Below are 21,588 nucleotides of genomic sequence, written 5' to 3'. Positions count from 1 at the left end.
AAAAATGTAAGCAATATATATATAAACAACATTACAAAAAGAATACATAACACTAAGACCTAACAGAAAAATCGCGTATCAAATCCATACGAACAAGAGAACCAAAAAAAAAAAAGATAAAAACAAATGACACGAGGAAGCAAAATCACAACCTTAAAAAATAAAAAGAGAAAAGGAAAGCAGGCGTCCCCGGGGTGAATGACCAGGCGAAAGCGATGCCCTTTTGCAGGTGAGGACGAACAGGTGAGCGGGAGAGCTGCAGGTAAAGGTGAAGGGCTGGAGGAAAAACAGGCAGAGAAAGGAGAAGATAAAGAGAGCAAAGGGGCCTGCAAAAATTAGGGATCGAGGGCTGAAGGGCCGAAAGATGAAGGGCTTAAGGAAAAAAGATAAAAAAGGGGAGGAAAAAGGATAAAGGGTGCCTGAAAATATTAAGAATCAAAGTCAGATAACCTAAGAGAATTGGGGAAAAATGGATGATAATAGTGAAGGGCTGGACGAAATAGAGGGAAAGAAAAGACAAGAAATGAGGGCGAAGGGAGCCTGAAAAATATTAGGGAGTGAACCTTAGAGAATTAGGAAGAAATGGAAGGTAAGGAAAAGGAGGAAAAGAAAAGAATCCTGATAAAAAGAAAACGAGGGGAATATCAGACAAATGAGAAGAGAAAGAGAGCGAAGGAAGCTTGAAAAAACTGGGGGACGGGTCAGAAAACCTTAGAAACTTAGGAAAAATATGGAAGGTAAAGGAAAGGGAGCAAAAGAAAAAAACCTGGATGAAAAGAAAATGACTCAAATAGAAGATGATGGATGAGGAGAAACACTGAGGAAGATAAAATATGTAGAGATCAGTGACCCTTTAGGAATCAGAAAAATGGAAGGTAAAGAAAAATTAGCATGAGAAAAGGAACCGAAATGAAAAAAAAAATGCTGCAATAGAAGATGGTAGATAAAATGAATGTCTGGAAAAGAGGAAAAAAAAAACGACAGAGATATGGTTGATATGAAAATGGGAAGAAAAAACAGAACTGAGAGAAGAACATTTTGAAAGAACATGGTAAACAAAGCAAAAGAATACTACAGAAGGTTAAGATTACAAAAAAATACCTGAAAACCGAAAAGACAAATAAAGAAGAGAATGACAACAAAAAAAAAATGTTAGAGAAGACGATTAACGAAGAAGTGCATGGAAAAAAGACAAGCGGGAGGACAGAACAGTTTAGCAGAGCAGCAAGAGCAGATATTACACGGCAAACATACTGAAGTGGAAGGATGAGAAACAAGAGCTGAAACCAGGCACGAAGAAACGAGAAAGCGAGAGCGAGAGGTAGAGAAAGGGAGAGAGGGAAAGACAGAGAGACAGAGCGCTGGAAGACACAGATGGACTACTCTGGAGAGGGTTTGCACAGCTTTAAATCAAGGACGCGAGGCTGAATAGGGACCAGCAAGACACACAGCGAAGCGAGGAGCGGCGAGGAGAGCTGAAGGCTGCTGATTAGGGGACACGGCGCTACGCCCGGGCAGGCAGTGGACGGCGGCAGCAGGGGAGGAAATATTCAAGGGGAGGAAGTATTCGGGAGAAAGGATGAACGTTTAAGGGAAGACGTGGTGTTGTGGATACGTTTTAAAGGAGAGATATTAGGAGAAAGGATGAACGTTTAAGGGAAGACGTGCTGCCTGTTGTGTAGACGTTTTAAAGGAGAAGAGATGGTAGGAAGAAAAGTTCATCTATGTGGAAATTTTAAAAGAACGTTAAGGAAAAAGCACTGCAAAGATTGAAGGTTGAACGGGAAAATTAGTTGTGGAAGAACGTTTAATGGGAGACGTTATGGTGTGGATACGTTTAAAGGAGAAGAGATAAAACAGACAAACGTTCATCTATGTGGAAATGCTAGAGACACGTTTGAAAAGAAAAGCAATGCAGAGGATGAACGTTGAAAGGGAAAATATGTCAGAGAGAAACGTTGAATTGAAATGAAAGTTGAGGTGGAATACTGAAAGTGGGAAAAAGGTTAAAAAAATATATTTTATAGGGAGGAACGGTTAGTGATGAATCGTGGGAGGGGGCAATAGTGAAAAGTAACGCTAAGAGGGGAGAAATATGAAAGAAAACGTGACAAATAACGGACCTCTAGGCGGGTGACGTTGGGCCATACTATCAAACATTTCGTCGCCCAAGCATACACATTCGACATGGCTTTCGTAGGAGATGTGGGCCTTTCCAGGAGTAGCTTTGTGACCCTCGTGGAAGGTTGACAAGGTTTCTTTACCATTAACTCCAAAAAACACTCATGAAAACGCATTTAACCTCTTTTTTAGGTTTTTAGAATCTAAGAATACCGGTCATTGAACGAAAGAGATTGGATATAAGCGTTTAAAAGGATGTATATTATTATGGGAACATGATGAAAGAAAAGCGAGATCTTAGAATATAAATAAAACGAGGAGGTATTAGATATAAACGTTAGAAAATATGTATATTGTTAGGGAGAAATGATGAAAGAGAACGAAACCTTAGAATAATAATACCTCTGACCTCCACATAACGAGGAGTTGGTTTGTGAAATGCTGAGGATATTATTCTATTTACAACAGAAGAAGAGAACTACAAAAAAAAATCGCGTCTTTCAAGTTATTTTTAAAGTTATTGAGCAAGATTACTGTTCATTTATGTTTGTGTTATTCATTTATGCTTGTTTTATTATTTTATTTATATGTATTTACTGTTCATAGTTTGGGGGTAATACTGAAAGCTAAATTCAGTAAGAAGAACAGGAGCAATCATTCACGTTATTTAATTATAATTCCGTTTTACTCACCAATAATTTACTTAAACTTATACGGTAATTGCTATTCATACAATATTTATGATTAAGTGCAAAAGGAATCAACAAAACAAGGAGCAATTAATCACGTTATTCAATTTTAATTCCATTTTACTCACCAATAATTTACTTAAAGTTGTACGGTAATTGCTACTCATGCGATATTCATCATTAAGTTCAAAAGAAATCAACAAAACAAGGAGCAATCAATCACGTTATTCAATTTTAATTCCATTTTACTCACTTATAATTTACTTAAACTTATAAAATATTTACTCACTTCACCGGAAATGTACTTGGATAAATCACTTCGCTAGCAAGATGTCGGGGTTTTTTTATATATTAACTTCAACAGAAAACGAGGTGGAAGTCAAGAGTCCGTCTACGTCAGTTCATAATTTACTTTTGTCTACAAACCGAGTAAAAAAAAAACAAATTCCTTTAATGTTTGACGTAGACATGAAAGAAAGCGGAACCCCGTGTCAATAGCATCACTGGCGTACGTGTTTATTTGGGCAAAAACGCGAGGCAAACAGTCCGTCTTGTGATCGCTCCCAGAAAATGACAAAGCAAATAAAAAGGACCCCCACACGTGACCCATTACCTGATTATATAAAGGAGACTGAAGGATGAAGAATGGGACAAAACTTCATGTATCTTATAACATTCTCCACTACACTTCACAACAATTGTTTCATAAAATGTTCGCTTCAGTTCCTTATATAAATACATTTCTTATTCTCTTTCTAGAACACCTTTTATTTCATTTCTTCCCTAACATTTCTTTTATATATTTCTAATGCATTCTTCATCCACAATGCTTTATATATACTTTTTTTTTTGGAACATTTACTTCGCTTTCCTCTTTTTTCTACTTTCCTCCCTTCTTTCTTTTTCCTTCATCCATATTTTATCTTACAAACATTCACACACCAAACACACCCACCCACACACGCACACAAACACATACACAAACAAATAAACAAACGCAATTCTCCCTCTCCTTCGACGCGAGAGAAAAATAGTGAATAAACAGAAGGAAGAAACGCGAAAGGAAGAGCAGATTCTGTTTTCCTCATCGAAGCTCTTGCGTGCATTCTCTTTCTACCGAATTGGCCTAGGGGAGAGAAAATGCAGGATGGAAAAATAAGACAGAAAGAAACACTGGTCCTATTGGTGTGAGAGTTATACACAAGACCGATGGGATAAAAGTGGGAAAAAAAAGAGAAATAGGAGAAATAGAATGAATAGAGGTAAACGCCTGAGGAAAGGGATAATTATGTAAACGGGTATAGTAAAAAAATGTATTAGGAATTGAAAGAAGGGTGTTAGAAATTAGAAAAAGAATAAGTCTCACAAAGAGTAAACGAAAAGGAATTAGGGATGATTTTTGAACTAGACGATTATGAAGCAGGTGAAGAAAAAGGTGTTAGAAATCAATAGCAGGATGGAAAAATAAGACAGAAAGAAACACTGGTCCTACTGGTGCGAGTTATACACAAGACCGATGGGATAAAGGTGGAAAAAAAATAGAATGAACTGAGGTAAACGTCTGAAGATAGGGATAATCATGTAAACGGATATAGTGAAGAAGTGTGTTGGGAATTGAAAGAAGTGTTAGGGGTTAGAAAAATAATAAAAGAAGTGTCACAAAAAAATCAACGAAAAGGAATTAGGGAAGATTTTTAAGTAAACGATTATGAAGCAGGTGAAGAAAAAGGTGTTAGAAATTAATATCGAAAAGACATGATTCCCCAAATGATGACTTTATATTTTCCACTCTCCAATTGTTCACTTGTCGATAAACGATGAAAAAAAAACTATTGAACAAGATAAAAGTGACGGACTAAACGAAGAATCCTTTCCTACAAAACAAATCCAGGCGGAGAAAGATAACCCGGAGAAATTAAAAGAAATGATGAAGAAATAAGAAAGGAAGGAGATGAGGAACAGAATAAAAGAAGAGTGGAGTCATGTTCTCTTATATCCCGAACTAATACAAAAGTAGAAAAAGAAGAAGAAAAAGAAAGAAAGAAGCAGAAAGTTGGAAAAAGTATCATTAGAGTATTTTTAATAGAGATACGAAGGAAAACAGATAAGACAAGAAAGACAAGGAAGAAATAGTAATACAAAATAAAAACAAAAAGAAAACAATACATAAGATAGAGAGAAGAAATAAATAAAGAAACAAAAATAAACAATAGATAGATTAATGAACCAATGGAAATAAAATAAAAGTGAAATCACAAATGTAAAACCTACAATATTACGATTAACGTGGAAAACAAAAGAAAGATCATCGTAAGAATAATAAACAGTACATCTTCTCAGTTATCTCCTACCTACGTTTGTGTCTCGACCATAAGCAACATCCCATCCAATAATATTCCCCCTCCCCCTCTCCCTCTCCCTCTCTCTCTCTCTCTCTCTCGACGCACCAGCTACAGGGCGCCACGGTTTTGCTGCAGGAGAGGAAATTCATGAGAGACCCGCTTGAGGACTCGAGATAAAGGAAAAGTTTATCCTTGAAGAGAGAACAACACAGCGAGAGTGAGCGAGCAAGAGAATGAAAGAGAGAAAAAGAGGAAGGAAGGGTGAGGCAAGGAAGGAGAGGTAGGGAGAGAGGGAGGAGTAGACAGAGATAGAGAGAGAGAGAGAGAGTAAGAAATAGAGAGAAAGAATGAGAGAAAGAAAACAAAAAGAGTAAAAAAGAAAGACAGAAAAGCAAGCAATGAATAAATGAATCGAAGAAAGTTAAAAACGAATATTGAGAGAGGAATAAAATAGACAATACTCAAAATATCGGTAAATCGCAGATACAGCACAAATAACACGACACAATAACAACAAAAACAACAAAAACACAACCCTTCGCACCCTCGCACCTCCCTAAAAAGAAAAGACTAAAAAAATGCGAGACAAAACAGAAAAAAAAATTGCGCGAAACTCGAGCGAATGCATTAATTGAAATCAGTGGAATCCAATCTGACAAACCTTTACAGGGGCACCATTACGCTAATCCACACCTACATAAGGCCAGCCGTTCGGAATGACCACTGCCACGCCGACGATTCCGCCTCGACATTGCACAGAGACGCAGTGAGGGGAAAAGGAGGAGCGGACACGCGTAGAGAGACTGGACATGAGGAAATTCCCGCTGAAAAGGATGACCGATGCAGGAGAACTGGAAGGGAAAGGCAAGAGAAAGGGAGAGGTGCTTGAATAGGAGAGTGGGTGAAAGGGTAAAGGGGAAGAAGGAGCGGAAAGACTCGATGAAGAGGCCGAACGCAGCAAGGAAATTGGGATTAAACTAAGGGGAATGAATGGAAAATGTGGAGAAGGTGATCGTGAAAAATTAAAGCGGTTAAGGGTGAAAGGAAATGGGAGGGTTGAGAGTACAGTATGAAGTGAATAGTATAAAAAAGAAGGGCTTGATGAAAAGGCCAAACGAGTCAAGGGAGAGAGAGACAAAAGGCGCGTGAATAGGGTGATGGGTGAGAGGAAAACGGGCTAAGGGTGAAAGAAAAAGGATGAACAGAAACTTGCCAAAACTCAAAAGAAGAAAAGAAATGTAAAAAGGGACAACAGGAGAACATAAAGATGAGGTCAGAGATGAAACCAGCAAAATAAAACTGAATGAGAAATAAACAAAAGAAAACGGAACACTTGAAAACAAAAGCTAAACGATACATAAAGAACCTAAAATAGAGTAAGACATAAAGCTCAGGACTAAAGGCTTGAGGAAGACAAATAGGTGAAGAGTCCTAAGTCGGGGAAATAGGCCTATCAGTGTCTGGGAATTTGCTAAGTCCCCCTCAAGAGCCGTCGACACGCCCTTAGCCTCTGCGACAGGAGTTAAAGGCGCTGACAAATGTTACCTACACACTAATACCGCCCTTGATCCTGGGGGGGCACGGGAGGAGGGGAGGGAGGATAGAAGGGAGGGAGACGTAGGGAAGTAGAGAGGCAGGGAGGCAGAGGGAGGTAGAGAAGTTGAAGCCAGTAGGTAAAAAGGGAGCGTAGGAAAAGAATTAAAGAAAAGGAGGAAGGAAGGAGTGAGGAGAAAAGGAGAAGGGCGGTAATGAAGAAGGAAACGGAAACTAGTGGAGGAAGGAGAGAAGGAAGAAACAAAATAGGGAATATAAAAAGGTAACATCGGAGAGGAACATCGATAAATAGATGTACAGAAAGGAAGAAAAAAACAAAAAACAGTAAGAATGAAATGAATAATAAGAGGAATATAAAAAAATAAAGGAAAAAGAAACAAATATTCACCTTTTAGAAATATATGATTAAACAAAATAAAGGAAAAAAAATCAAGAAAAAAAGCAAAATATGAGGTGCAGCAAAGTAAAGGAAAGAGGGAAGGAGGGAGAAAGAAAGAAGCAAAGGAAAATTAAGCGGAAGGAGTGAAGGAAGGCACGAGGGAGGGAAGGGAGAAAGGAGACTGCAGCTTCGGGTTCAAACACAGCAGTCTCTCTCATATTTCCCAGACTAAAATTCCGACCGGAGGGATACACGTCACTTACAGGAAGCACAGGCGAGCAGGTGTTCCGGGAGGTGGGCGGAGGAAAATAGGGGTACGGAGGAAAAAATGAAGAAAAAGAAGAATTGAAAGGCCAACCCACATGCAAGAAACACGAATTTAAACTGAGAACCTGCAACCAACTCACGCTTGCACACACGCACACACACACACACACAGTCCCCCTCCCCCTCCTTCCCACGAGTCTAAATTTAGCTCACACACCTGGAAATCGAGGTCGGAGGTTACCTAAGTGCGCAGATGAGTTAAATTAAGCCAGGTGGGATTTCAGGTTAGGCTCTCGACCACTCCAGATTACGCCAGGTGTCTTCCGGGAATGGCCAGGTACGCCGACCTCACCTGCCGGCAATTAAAGGGAAGCCACCAAGTTAATGTTCATAGGTATTGTCGTCTCAGGTATGGCTGTGATCTGAGTAGGAGGCGCAAGTCAGTCTGTCTATCTGTCTGTCTATCTGTCTGTGTTTGCTTTTTTAATATAGTCGTACGTTGTTTTTCTGTCTGTCTATTACTTGGTATCTATATATATACAATCATTCTCCCCTTTACCAAAACAAAACAAAAGTGAATTATCTGTCTATTTATTTATCTTTATTTTCTGTTTTTATTTATCTCTATATATCTACCTACGTCTGTCTGTTTCTGTCTTTCCAGCCCTATTATACTCTTAAGAACTGTTTGCCTATCTATCTATCGCTCAGCATCTATATATGACTTTTATCTGTCTATTCACTATCTATCTATCTACCAATCACAATCTCCCTCTCCCTCTACCTCTCCCTCTCCCTCTCTCTCTCTCTCTCTCTCTCTCTCTCTCTCTCTCTCTCCCGACGCTCCAAATCACTCTTCATTGCATACAACTTACTCGTAACTCCCGTCAACTGCCCTCCACCGGGGTGTAATTAGCGGCCCCTTAATATCGCGTCAATATCATTTCGCGGGTTCTTAGTCACGTCAAGTGGAGTGCCTCAGGTAGTTAACTCTTAATGACCTTGAGTACGCAGGTGATGAGGGTGAGAATGGGGAGGAAGGGAGAGGGAAAGGGAAATGAAGGAAGAGGGGAGATGAAGGAAGAAGGGAGATGGAGGGAGAGGGATATAAAAGAGGAGAGAAAGGGAAATGAAGAAAGATGGGAGATGAAGGAAGAAGGGAGATGGAAGGAGAGGAATATGAAAGAGGAGAGAAAGGGAGATGAAAAAGAGGGAAAGGGGGGATCGAAAAAACAAAAGGTGGTGAAAGGGGAGAATAGAATGTAGAGAGGGAGAGGGAAAGGGAGATAAAGGAAGAGGAAAAGGGAGATGAATCAAGACGGAAAGTAAGGAAAGGGGAAAGAAAGGATGTGAGAAAGAGGACATCGAGGAGAGGAAAAAATATAGTGAGTAATGTAACGAAAAGAGAGGAATAAAATACTGCAAAATGTGATAATAATAAAGATAATAAAAAAAGATAAATGAAAAGGTGAAATGGAGGAGAGAAGAGGGAATAGGATATGTGAGAAGAAAAGAGGAGGAAATGGTGGTGGAAAATATGAAAGGTAGAGAAAAAGAACACGAGGGGGAGAAGAAGGAAAGAAAGAAAACAAAAAAGAAAGGCTGGAAGAGTCATAAGGAATGGATGTTAAAGTAGCAGGAGAAGGAGGAAAAAGAGAAAAAAAATACAAGAGAAACAGGAAAGGAGATAAGGAATGGATGCTAAAAAAAAACCAGGAAGTGGAGGAGGACGGAACCCGGGAAGCGTAATGGCGTAGAAGGGAGGGATAAAAGGAAACAGTGAGGAGGCGAGAGAGATAAGGACAGGAAGAGGGCTTTGAACGGAGGAAGAAAATAAACACAAACAAGCTTAAAGAAAATACAAAAGAGGACAAAGAAAGAAACTGAAACAAAGATAAAGGGAAATAGTGAAGAAAAGAAAGAGATAAAAACAGGAAGAGGGCTTTAAACGGAGAAAAAAAATTTAAAAAATACAAACACGCTTAAAGAAAATACAAGAGAAAACAAAGAAGACACTGAAACGAAGACAAAAAGGAAACAGAGAAGGGACGAGAGAGATAAGAACAGGAAGTGGGCTTTAAACGGAGGAAGAAAATAGAAAACACAAACAAGCTTAAAGAAAATACAAAGGAGAACAAAGAAGACATTGAAACTAAGAAAAAAAAGGAAATCGTGAGGAGACAAGACAGGAACAGAAAGATGGTTTTAAGAGGGAGAGAAAAAAAAAGTACACACACTTAAAGAAAATACGAAATAAAACAAACAAAAAAGAAACTGAAACAAAAAAGAAAAGTAAATAGTGAAGAAAAGAGAGATAAGAATGGAAAGAAATTTTAAAAGGGAAGAAGATACAGCAACACATTCTAAAATAAAATAAAATAAACAAGAAATCGAAACTAGGAAATGCAGTTTGAAAAATGAATGAAAAAGATAAAATATAATAAACAAAACAATAAGTAAAGAAAATAAAGAACAGGCGATACGAGTTTTATAAAAGAAAATCGAAAGAGAAAGAAAAATCAGAAGAAAAGAAAGAAAATGGGAATCGAAAAGTAAAATTAACGGACAACCGGAAAAATGAAAAAAAAACGAAGGGAAGAAAAAACAAAAGGAAAAAAGTAAAAGCGACTCGAAGTATAAGAAAAGGAAAATCGGAGAAAGGAAAAAAAACGTTAAGTGGAAGGAGCGAACGGAAGACAGATAAGAGAACGTATATTGACAAGAAATACCAAAGGAAATGTTTTAAGTGGCAGGGGGCCAAGGAGAGCGTGGGCGACTCTTGATGTTGTTTTCACTTGGTTGGCTTATTATTATTATTATTATTATTATTATTGTTATTATTATTATTATTATTATTATTATTATTATTATTATTATTATTATTATTATTATCATTATTATTATTATTATTACCACCATGAGTTATATTTTTTGTTTGTATATGTTCCAATCAGAAATATTTGTTTTCCTTTTTTTCTTCTGTAATTTGTAATATCATGAATAATGCTTTTTCTTTTATTTGTATTACCATGAACGATACTCTATTTTTTTATCTTAACACTCATGATTAATATTTTTTTCTTCAGTTTCTACTGCCATCTATAATATTTTATTTTCTTTGTATCACCATGCGTATAATTTTGTTTTCTTTTTTTCAACAACCATGAGTATTATCGCCTCATGTATTATACCAACATGAATAATATCTTCCTACAATTGTACCACCAGGAATAATACTCTTTTTTTTCTACCATTATGAGTAACACTGCTTTATTTCCACCAACATCAGTCGTATATATTTTTATCCCGTATATTTTTGGACGCGCTCTGTCCCGCCCTCAGAACTCTTTTTAGGCAGGAGTTGAACTGTGGGAGATAAATTATTTGAATACCTTTGTGGCTCCCATATTATTTGTTACTGCGTTGCTGTTGTTACTGTTGTTGTTGCTGATGTTTTTTCCCCTGTTGTTGACGGTGATATTGCTGTTGTTACTTTTGTTATTGTTGGCGGCGGTGGCGTTCCGGACTATGCAAACACCGATCCGTCAACACAAACACTCAATTACAAAGGTGTGCATCACGCATCGTCAGTCGCTACAGATTTCCCGCATTTGCTATTGAATTATGGCCCGATTTTAGTTCCATCGACGTAAGCCTTTGTTTGTCACGGAGGCAGAAAACAAACTCCCGGAAGCTGATGAAACCGAAAGTGTGTATGTGAGTGTTGGAGGGGATGTGTGTGTGTGTGTGTGTTATATGCACACACACACACACACACACACATCCTAATCCATTATACATATCCTAAATCATCATCCCTATCTCCTCAGCAGTTTAATCACACACACATTCTTTTTTTCTTACTTCAATCAGCACACAAACACACACATTAACCCATCATATATATCCTAAGGTAACGTTTCTATTTTCCTTTTCTTACAGCATTTCATCATCTGCATAAATACACACCAATTAGTTCCCTTATTTCACCCAGTCTTTCCTTATTTCCTTCCCAAAGACACCAACCCATTACATAAATCAGAAGTACCATTAGCATCTCACGTGTTACAATTCTTTTCCTTAGCAGATTAATTACCCACATATCCTTCCCCTTACTTCACTCAAACATTCCTTAAATCCCTCCCTCCTCCCGGGGATTAACAGGCTCTTCTGAAATTGATGTCCCACGTGAAGAGGGATTAACATGGGACACTAATAAAGGCGAGGAAATGGTGTGTCCCAAAGGGTGAAGAAGCTGCGGAGAGGATGAACGAGGAAGCAGGAAACAGGGAAAGGCTCGTTATGCAGACCTACATTAGAGGTTATGATTATGGTTCCCGATGTGGAGTCATTCTCTCTCTCTCTCTCTCTCTCTCTCTCTCTCTCTCTCTCTCTCTCTCTCTCTCTCTCTTGCCTCATTCTGTTTTCCTGTGAAGTGGTGAGTGTGTGTGTGTGTGTGTGTGTGTGTGTGTGTGTGTTGACTTTGTTTCCTCCACTCAACGGAATCTGTAGAAACACATTAAGCTTTGTGTGTGTGTGTGTGTGTGTGTGTGTGTGTGTGTGTGTGTGTGTGTGTGTGTGTGTGTGTGTGTGTGTGTGTGTGTGTGTGTGTTATTTTAGCCAATTTGTTTATATTTATTTTATTTAAGAGAGAGAGAGAGAGAGAGAGAGAGAGAGAGAGAGAGAGAGAGAGAGAGAGAGAGAGAGAGAGAGAGAGAGAGAGAGAGAGAGAGAGAGAGAGAGAGAGAGAGAGAGAGAGAGAGAGAGAGAGAGAGAGAGAGTCGTGAATGTGCCTGAGCGGGCCGATTGTAAAGAGCTTTGTGTACACATTAAAAGAAAAACAACAAAAAACATCGTAAATATTTTTCTATCCATTTATCGACTCACGTTCTCATGCCTGGAGATCGACAACAAATGGACACACACACACACACACACACACACACACACACACACACACACACACACACACACACACAAAGCAACGTACAAACACAGACACACATAGAAATTCACACACATACACACACACACACACATCTTTCCACATTCCCATGAACTCACTCGCTACAAAGAAACAAAGAAAATGGGACAGAAAGCACAAAAGAGGAGTAACCTTTCACAGGACCATCTCTACAACTTACCAACAACAGAATTAAGGGAACAGTCACATCGCTCATCCACAGAACACAACAACAAGACAAAGATAAACGAATAAACGAAATAGGCGACCCTTGTATCGCCCTCTCATCGCGATATAACACGTACAAAGAGACGGACAGAGCGAAAGAGGGGACTATCGCATCGCTTATCATCACAATAGAACGAAGGGAGAAAAAGATACTAATATAACGATAAGACGAGAAAAACGTTGCAAAGCTTCCTCATCACAACACAACAAGCGGACAAAAATACACGAATAAAACAAAAAAAAAAGGAAATATTGCATCTCTTACCTCAACACAACCGGACAAAAAGTGGAGCATAACGAAAAAGGGGACCCATTGCCTCGCCCACCCATCACCTCCTCATCTGCACACACGCATCATGAGTCAACCGGGAGAGCTTTGTGTTTAGCACCCTCATCATTATGCAATGCAGCGCGAATGGAGTCCAACGTGGTGCATGACTGGCTTTCTATGTTATTGCTAATTGAAACAGTGCTCTATCTAACTCTCCTGTCATACTCTCTCTCCCTCTCTCTATTCTCTCTCTCACTTTCGTCCCCTCGTCCCCTCTCTCTCGCCCAGTCCCGCTCCCTCCCCTGGTCCACGCAAGTTTGTCCCTCGTCGGTCAATAAAATAGTCATTACGCTGATTAATGAAAATAAACACGGGAACATTTACAGTCGTGCCGTGTTAATGCCGCTGGAGATTCCGGCTGTATGTACGAGGGGCGCCGTGACGGGCTGACGGGGGGAGAGAGGGACGAAGGGAACGGTTGGGAAAATGGCAGAATGGGCAAAGAGAAACGGAGCGTGGGAGGAGGATTTTGAAACAGAGGCATGAGAGAAAGGAGATAAAGAGCACAATGAGAGATGGAAATAGAGCAAGGAACATATTAAAGGAAGGAAGCAAGGCAAAAGAAAACATAAAATGAATAAAGAGTACAATGAGAGGTTGAAATATAGCAAAGGACATACTAAAAGAAGCAAAGGAAAAGACAACAGAAAAATGAAAGAGATTAGGAGAGAATATTGCACAATTAAGAATGGGATAAATGAAACTAAGTAGGAGGGAGTGAAAACATAACAAGAAATAATAGAGGAAAAGCAGATAATGTAATATGAAACAAAGGGTTAGAAAAATATTAAAGAAAAGAGACACCGCACCGTAAACTCAGAAAATAAATGAGATTACGAGAAAATGATGTAGAAGTAGGAACGGGGGGAACACAAACAAGAGATAATGGAATAAAAGAGGACAAAGTAATAGAAAACAAGGGTTGGGAAAGCTGTGGAGGAGGGACTGCGTTGTGAGTGTGTCCGCGTACCGACTTGCAGCTGCGGGAGACAGGTGGGGGTGGACAGGTGGTCGAAGTCCCGCTCTCCTCCCCATTCCACTCCCTGCAGACTCTCTTAACGCTCACTCTTACTTTGGGTCTCTCTCCTCCCTTTCCCCCCTCCCGCAGCGTCTCATAACACTCACTCCGTTACTTGGAGTCAATATCTGTCTGTCTATCTATCTATCTACCTCTCCTTCTATCTCTATCTCCTCTCTATGAACCAATTTTTCTGTATACAATTCCTTATTTTCCTTTTTGATATTGGTGAAAAATAAGTATGGTGTGTACAATTCGACTTGGGGTCCCTTTCCATCTATCTATCTATCTAGGTCTTTTATATCTATTTCTCCTCTCCGTGCATGTATATTTTCTGTGTATCCTTCCTCCTTTTCCTGTTATGATATTGGTGAAAAATAATTATGATTGGTAAAATTCTACGGTACATGGCAGCCGCATTTTACAACCATACCGCCCACTCTCGCTCTATCTCTCTCGTTGTTCTCTCTTTCTTTCTCTATCTCTCTCTTTATCTTTATCTTTTCTGTTTCTTGTACGCGCTGAAAGCCTAGTGTTTCTTCCCACATCCCTCCACTTCTCCACATCTCAATCCCTCTCTCCCTACCTCTTCTCCACCCCATGCTCCCTCCCTCAATATAAGACGACTCCCCTCCCTCCAGCCTTCCTCCCTGGTTCTCTCCCTCCCGTCCTCCGTTTTTCCCTCAGTCTCTCTGCAAACTCAAATAACAACCGGGGCAATACGTCCGAGTTTCGCTGTCGAAGAGGAAGTTGAAATTTACCTTGTATAGACCACGTCCGTAAACCTGTGTGAGTGTGTGCGTGTGTGCGCGTGTGTGTGTGTGTGTGTGTGTGTGAATGTCGGGCGAGGCCAAAGCTTTCTCTAACAACCCGAACCGTTCCCACGCAGACACAGAAGCCAAACAATACAATAAACTTCTGTAACAGTGCAGCCGCGATTGTAGTCAACCCTCACCGCTATCGAAATCTGATAATTCCCCAAAAAATATGAGAAAAAATATTGGATTACATCGCCACCAGAGAGAGCCAGCACGCCTCTCCCTTCCTCTCCCCCCCTCACTCTCACACCCCCGCTTCCTCCTCTTCTTCCTCTTCCTGGCTGCTCGACCCCTAAAACCCCGACAGAGAATGAGAGAGCGAGAGAAAGGGAGATGGCAGGGAAAAATTAATGGGAAAAAGCACTAAAACAACAAGCATACACACACACACACACACACACACACACACACACACACACACAAATGCCAATTCTACAACACACATGGACCAATTTATCTGCTGCTGCTATACTCCTACCACACCGCTCACCACCACCCTCACCACCACCACCACCACCAGGGTATCCAACAAGCAACACGGCACGGAAAACAAAGAAACAACTAGTAGTGTATTGGCAGAAAGATCACAGTGTTTGTCAGCTTTGCCCATAGACTGAACACGAGGCAATGATCATCTGGTTCCCTCTGCCATTACTGAAGCGCGTAGGGAGGAGGAGGAGGAGGAGGATGGGTAGAGGGAGGATGGGAGAGGGAAGGGACAGCAGGGTACCGTAAGGTAGGAATCGTTTGCAAATGTAAGCGGCAATTAACAAAAATGCCTCCGAGTATTTCACGCAGATGGAACGTTGAGCTGCAAACGGGGATGCGATGTTAAAATGAAAGCCGGACCGTAGCCATCAGCGTGTGTGTGAATATTCCATCACAAAATTAGAGGGGGAGAAAAAAATATGTATACGTTTAAAGTGGCGAGAGAAAAAGAGCTGCCGGGCTGGTCATTTCCATCATCCGCTAAATGCAATGACGCGGAAAAAATATCCCTTGCCTATATGAATAAAGTGAGCACAAAAAGGTGAACAATTATGAGAGAGGAAAGAGGATAGAAAAGGTGACAATCGAGATGTAAAATGGGTAATATATGCAAATAGGTGAAAAAGATGGAAAAATAAAATGTTCCTTTGGCGAACGAAAGGTTATTAAAGGATATAGCCATTTATAAAGCGCGATACATCAAGTGAAGAATGAAAAATAGGTGATGACTACGAGGGAAAAAGAGGAGGAGGAGGAGGAGAAGGAGGAAGCAGAAGAGGAAAAAGAGAGAGAAGGATGTAACACTACCAGAAGAAACGCAGCGGCAGTAGTAGTAGTAGTAGTAGTAGTAGTAGTAGTAGTAGTAGTAGTAGTAGTAGTAGTAGGAGGAGGAGGAGGAGGAGGAGGTGGAGGAGGAGGAGGAGCTAATGGTATAAGACTAAGAAAGGAGGTGGAGACGAGGAGAAGCAGGAGGAGGAGGAGGAGGAGGAGGAGGAAGAACACATTTCGTCGCCTTAAGATTCGCGTGTCTTTTCCAGTGAGGCCAAAAAGGAGAGGCAGGCCATTAGCAGGGTGATGGAAGAAGGGACGGAGGCGGGAAGGGGAGGAGGGGGGGGGGGGAGCGAGAGGCGTAACAGGGAGAGAAGAGAGACACGTTACTTACACTCTGTTGCGTATTCTCTGAACGAAGCTAATGGAGACAGTAGTAGAAGTAGAAGTAGTAGTAGTAATAGCAGTATAAGTAGTGGCTGTAGTTGTTGTTTAAGTAGTAGTAGCAGCATGAAGAAAAAGATAGACACCATAACAGCAACCAAATATATAGTCAAACACCCACACACAACAGCTCCTTTTACCATTGACATCCTACTCATCATTTCCCACTCCTCCTCCTCTTCCTCTTCCTCTTCCTCCCTACTCTTATGTACCACCACCACACACACCATAACAGTAACCAAATGTATAGTCAGACACCCACACACAACAGCTCCTTTTACCATTGACATCCTACTCATCATTTCCCACTCCTCCTCCTCTTCCTCTTCCTCCAACTCCCTACTCTTATGTACGCCCATCCTTCTTCTCCTCCTCCTCCTCCTCGTGCATATAAAAGACAACACAAAGACTCGTTAGGAAGAAGAGGTGCATTATTATCCCTAAATTACCACGAATGTCCATTTATTAACAAGCAATGCGATGGGGGTTGAGGCCTTTCTGAAGCTATCGCTCATACGCCCTCCCTCGCCAAGGCTGTTCTGTATGGTAATTGAATTGCAAGGAGACACGACACCCGAGAGAGACAGTTAGCAGTTAGATGAGAGTTGGGAGAGGGAGAGTTAAGGAGAGGAGGGGCGCGGAGAGGGGAGACGGTGAGAGATGATGAGGGAATTAGAAGGGTACAGGGTGTTGAGGAGGCAAGTTGAGAGAGGGAGAAAGACAGACAGAGAGAGACAGACATTCACACACACGCACACGAAGACGGACACACAGACAGATACAGAGAGGCAGACACACAAACTTATGCATATTAACCCCAATTATCTTAAATCATGCACTAACACAACCAAGAAGGCGAAACACAAAGCAATATAAAACAAATAACACAAACCATAACCTACATAACCACATAATAGAAATCAAACAAAAGAAATACAAATATTATAAACACAACTATAAACATACAGAAGACCAAGAGGAAGAGTGGGATTCGGTCATCTATACTTACATACACGAAGATCAAATTCTAAGATCCAATAATAGCAAGTGACGTACGAGAGATGATTAGAAGGAGAACTGATTAAAAACTCCCACTTCAACGAGCGAGTCTTTGATCAATTACATGTTAAGAGCCAAGACGACTGAAATATGAGCTGCGGAGGCGGTTGAGGGGGTGGTTAAAGTGGTGGTAATCTTGGTGGTGGTGGTGGTGGTGATGGTGGTGATGGTGGTGGTGGTGGTGGTGGTGTTGCTGCGGCTGCTGCTTGTAATGGTAGTGATCCTCATTTTCCCCTTTTATTTCCTGTTTCTTTTACTTTCCTATACTTTCTTTGTTATCTTTCTTCCTCGATTTTCTTTCTTTTTTTCCCGTTCTTTTTCTCTTAATATTGTTTCCTTGTGTTTTCTTTCCCTTTAGATTTGTTTTCGTTTTTCGTGTTAATTTTATGCCTGGTGATAGTGGAGGTAATTATGACAACAAGGTGTGGATGGAGGGAAAGAAATATTAAGATGACGAATAACTGAAAATGATAATGAAGATATAATGCATATAGTTAAACAGGGTAACAAAACGAAGAAGAAAAAGGAGAAAGAAGAAAAATTGAAAATGTAAAACTGATAAAATAAAATAAAAATGACAATAAAAAGGAGAAAAAACAAATAAAAGAAACAAGAAAAACTGGAAATGTAACACTAATAAATCTAATTAAAACCATGATAAAAAAAATAAGAGCAAAAGATACAGAAGACGGAATGACAATGAGGTAATAACACGTACAATCAAAACAATGATGAAAAAACTAATAACGATAATGATGATGATGATGATGATGATGATGATGGCCAGAAGGAAGGTGATGACAGTGAGGAGACAAGGGCTAACGAGAGAAGATAATGACCAAGGAGTGTTTGTCGAGATGGATCATATGAAAGGGGTGAGAGAGGGAGGGAGAGAGGGAGAGAGGGAAGGGGAGGGAGAGTGATGGAAGGAGAGGGCAAGAGATCGAGTGTCCCTCTTTTTTTTCTTCTCCTTCTCCTCTTTCCTTCCTTCGACATCACTGACCTCTCTCATCAATCCTTTCGCTTCTCCTCTTTCCTGCAACCCCCATCATTTTCGTTTCTTTTCTTTTCTTTTTCATTTTTTCACTTCATTTCTTATCGTTTTTTTCCATTTTTTATTCTCCATATTTTTCAATTCCTTTTTTGTTTGTTTCTTTTTTTATCCATTTTTTCTGCCTTTTTTATCATTTTTTTCTGTTTATTTTATTCCCTGTTTTCTCAACCTCTTTGTTTATTTCCTTTTTTCAAATACTTTCTTTCTTTCATATTACCTTCTTTTTACTTTAATCTTTTCATCTGTTTTCCATTTGTTTCATTTCCTTTAGTAGCCCTCTCTCTATATTTATCCCCTTTTTTTCCATCTTTCCTTCCCTCCTATGCTGTCTATCTCTCTTCTCCCTCTATCCCTCCTCCCTTTCCTTTCTTCTCTAACTTCTTTTCTTTCTTCATTCCTCATTTTTCTTTCCATTTATTTACTTTCCTATAGTTTCCATCTTTCCTATTCATTCCTTTTTTATCCATCTCCTTTCTTTCTCTCCTATGCTGTCCATCTCAATTCTCCCTCTATCCCTCCTCCCTTGCCTCTCTTCTCTAACTACTTTTCTTTCTTCACTCCTCATTTTTCTTTCCATTTATTTACTTTCCTATAGTTTCCATCTTTCCTATTCATTCCTTTTTTATCCATCTCCTTTCTTTCTCTCCTATGCACTCCATCTCTCTTCTCCCTCTATTCTGCCCCTCCATTCTCCCTCCTCTTCCCTAGCCACTTTCTTTCTTCCTTCATTCCTGTACTTTCCTCTTCCCCCGTCCACACCCTAAGCCATAAATTTCACTGGTGTGGCAACTTGATAAACTGTTTCCTTTTTTTACACTTCGCATTTTCATGGTTCCTACTTTTTAAAATGACGGAAGTGATATATATTTCTCTCGCTCTCTCTCTCTCTCTCTCTCTCTCTCTCTCTCTCTCTCTCTCTGTCCTCTTTTTCCCCCTCTATTTCCTCTTTATTTTACTCTCCTATACTTTCTTTGATTTTTTTCTTCTTTTCCTTATTTTCTTTTTCTGTTATTATTGTTTTCTTGTGTTTTTTTCCCTTTACATTTGTTTTCGTTTTTCGTGTTCATTTTATACCTTCATCATTGTTCCTCTCTCTCTCTCTCTCTCTCTCTCTCTCTCTCTCTCTCTCTCTCTCTCTCTCCAATTTCTATTTTCTCCACGTCTCTTCACCTTTCCTCCATGAACGCTTCCTTTCCTGTCCACTTTTCCTCCTCTCTCATCCTTCACCTCCTCTCTCCCACCCTCTCCTCAGTTACTTCCCTCCTTCCCTCCCTCTCTCCCACTCTCTCCTCAGTCACTCTTCACTTCCTTCCGCCAGCATCCTTTCTCCCATCTCGCTTCCTCGCCACTCGCTCACACACTCCCACACGCTCGCCGTTTTCTCTCACCCCGAGTCTGCTGGTGGTGGTGGTGGTGGTGAGAAAATGTACGTAGTGTGAGTTTGCATTATTTTTTGTGTGGGGTGTTATTTGTTATCCAGGGAAAGTAAAAGGAAAGAATCTTGAGGCGTGAGTGACCAAAGAAATGATTGACAGCGAAAGATGAAACCCTATAGACACGATACCAAGAAAGAAGATTAGAATATATACAGAAATAGCAGATAAATGAACAGTACAGAGAAAGAAAGGCCTATAAATCAGGTAAATATGAAAACTTAGAATCAGAGGCGAATAAATACAAAACTAATGGAAAAAAAACGTTCCAAAAAAGATAAAAATAAAAACTATGCATACCAAAGTAAACAATAATAAAACAAAGGAATAAGAAAACATAAATCATTAAAACCAGAATACTTTAAACCAAAAATCGATACAATAGAGAGACTAAAAGGAGATTAAAAGAAAATAAACGAAAAGGAAACTAACAAAAATCTAACATGATACTAAAAACGACTAAAAAGTGACGAACAAAAAAACTAAACAAACTATAAACTAAAGAAGCTAAACAGAGAAAACAAACTAAAAGGGAACTAACAAGAATCTAACATGATACTAAAAACTACTAAAAGGTGACGAACAAGAGGCTAAACAAAGACTAATAACAGACTAAAGCGAGACCCAAACAGAGACAAAGAGAAGACCATCAGTGGACCAGGAGACAGACAACCAACATGAGACACAGCGACGAGCACCCTAGCAGGCTTAGCACACCTGAGTACCCACCTGTAGCGGCCTATTGAGAGCTCCACTTTAAGGCAGGTAGACACACGAGCCACTTTTTCGTCAACTTTCCTCGTGAAGTTGACGATTTTTGTTTTCGAATGCCGACAGGCGGCGTGGGGAAGGGGGACTTAAACAAACCCCCATTTTCTCTCATATTTACCTGCGTGTAGTATTTCTGTTTGCGTTTTTAGTTGTTGCTGTGTTGCCGGAGCCGCCCCCTGGAGGATAATGGCGTATGAGTGTGTTTGGTGATCACATTTTCGATTCTCAGTGACGGTAATGGAAAACGACGAAGTGGGTTTGTTGATGTCTTGACTTCTACGAGACTCTGATGGCTATGGCGGCGCTGCGTTATCTGTCTCGGGTACTTCGGTATAGTTCGTCATTGGCAAAACCTCTCCTCTGTGCTCCTTTTTCTTTTTACAGCAAGGGAGGGCAGCTCTAGGGCAGAGAGGTAAAAACAACAACAAAAAAGCCCGCTAACCTCTCCTCCGGGAAACGAAGAAAAGAAAGAAACAGAGATCAATTCCAGGTGGAGAGGTGTCTGTATACTCTCCTCTGTTTCTCCTTTCATTTGTTTCTGTGTACCTGTGTTCTTGCGTTCATGTGTGCCTATGTTCCTCCGGCAAACGAAGAAAAGAGCGAAAGGTCAAAACAGAGGTCAATTCCAGGTGGAGAGGTGTCTTTATTCCCTCCTCTGTTTCTCCTTTCATTTGTTTCTGTGTACCTGTGTTCCTGTGTACCTTTGTGCCCATGTTCCTCCCATATCCCCGTTAATAAGTCTATATTCTTATACTTCTCCTATTTGGTTTATTTTCTTGGGTGATTGTCTCTCTCTTTGGCACATTAGGTATCCCACACACATTCGTTCCCCTAAAGCTCCCTTCCCTGGTCAAGGCTTT

The sequence above is a fragment of the Eriocheir sinensis genome, chromosome 16 (genome assembly GCF_024679095.1).
Source record: "Eriocheir sinensis breed Jianghai 21 chromosome 16, ASM2467909v1, whole genome shotgun sequence".
Taxonomy (NCBI): Eukaryota; Metazoa; Arthropoda; class Malacostraca; order Decapoda; family Varunidae; genus Eriocheir; species Eriocheir sinensis.
The sequence above is the reverse complement of the archived record's forward strand: the minus strand, read 5'-3'. Positions refer to the sequence as shown.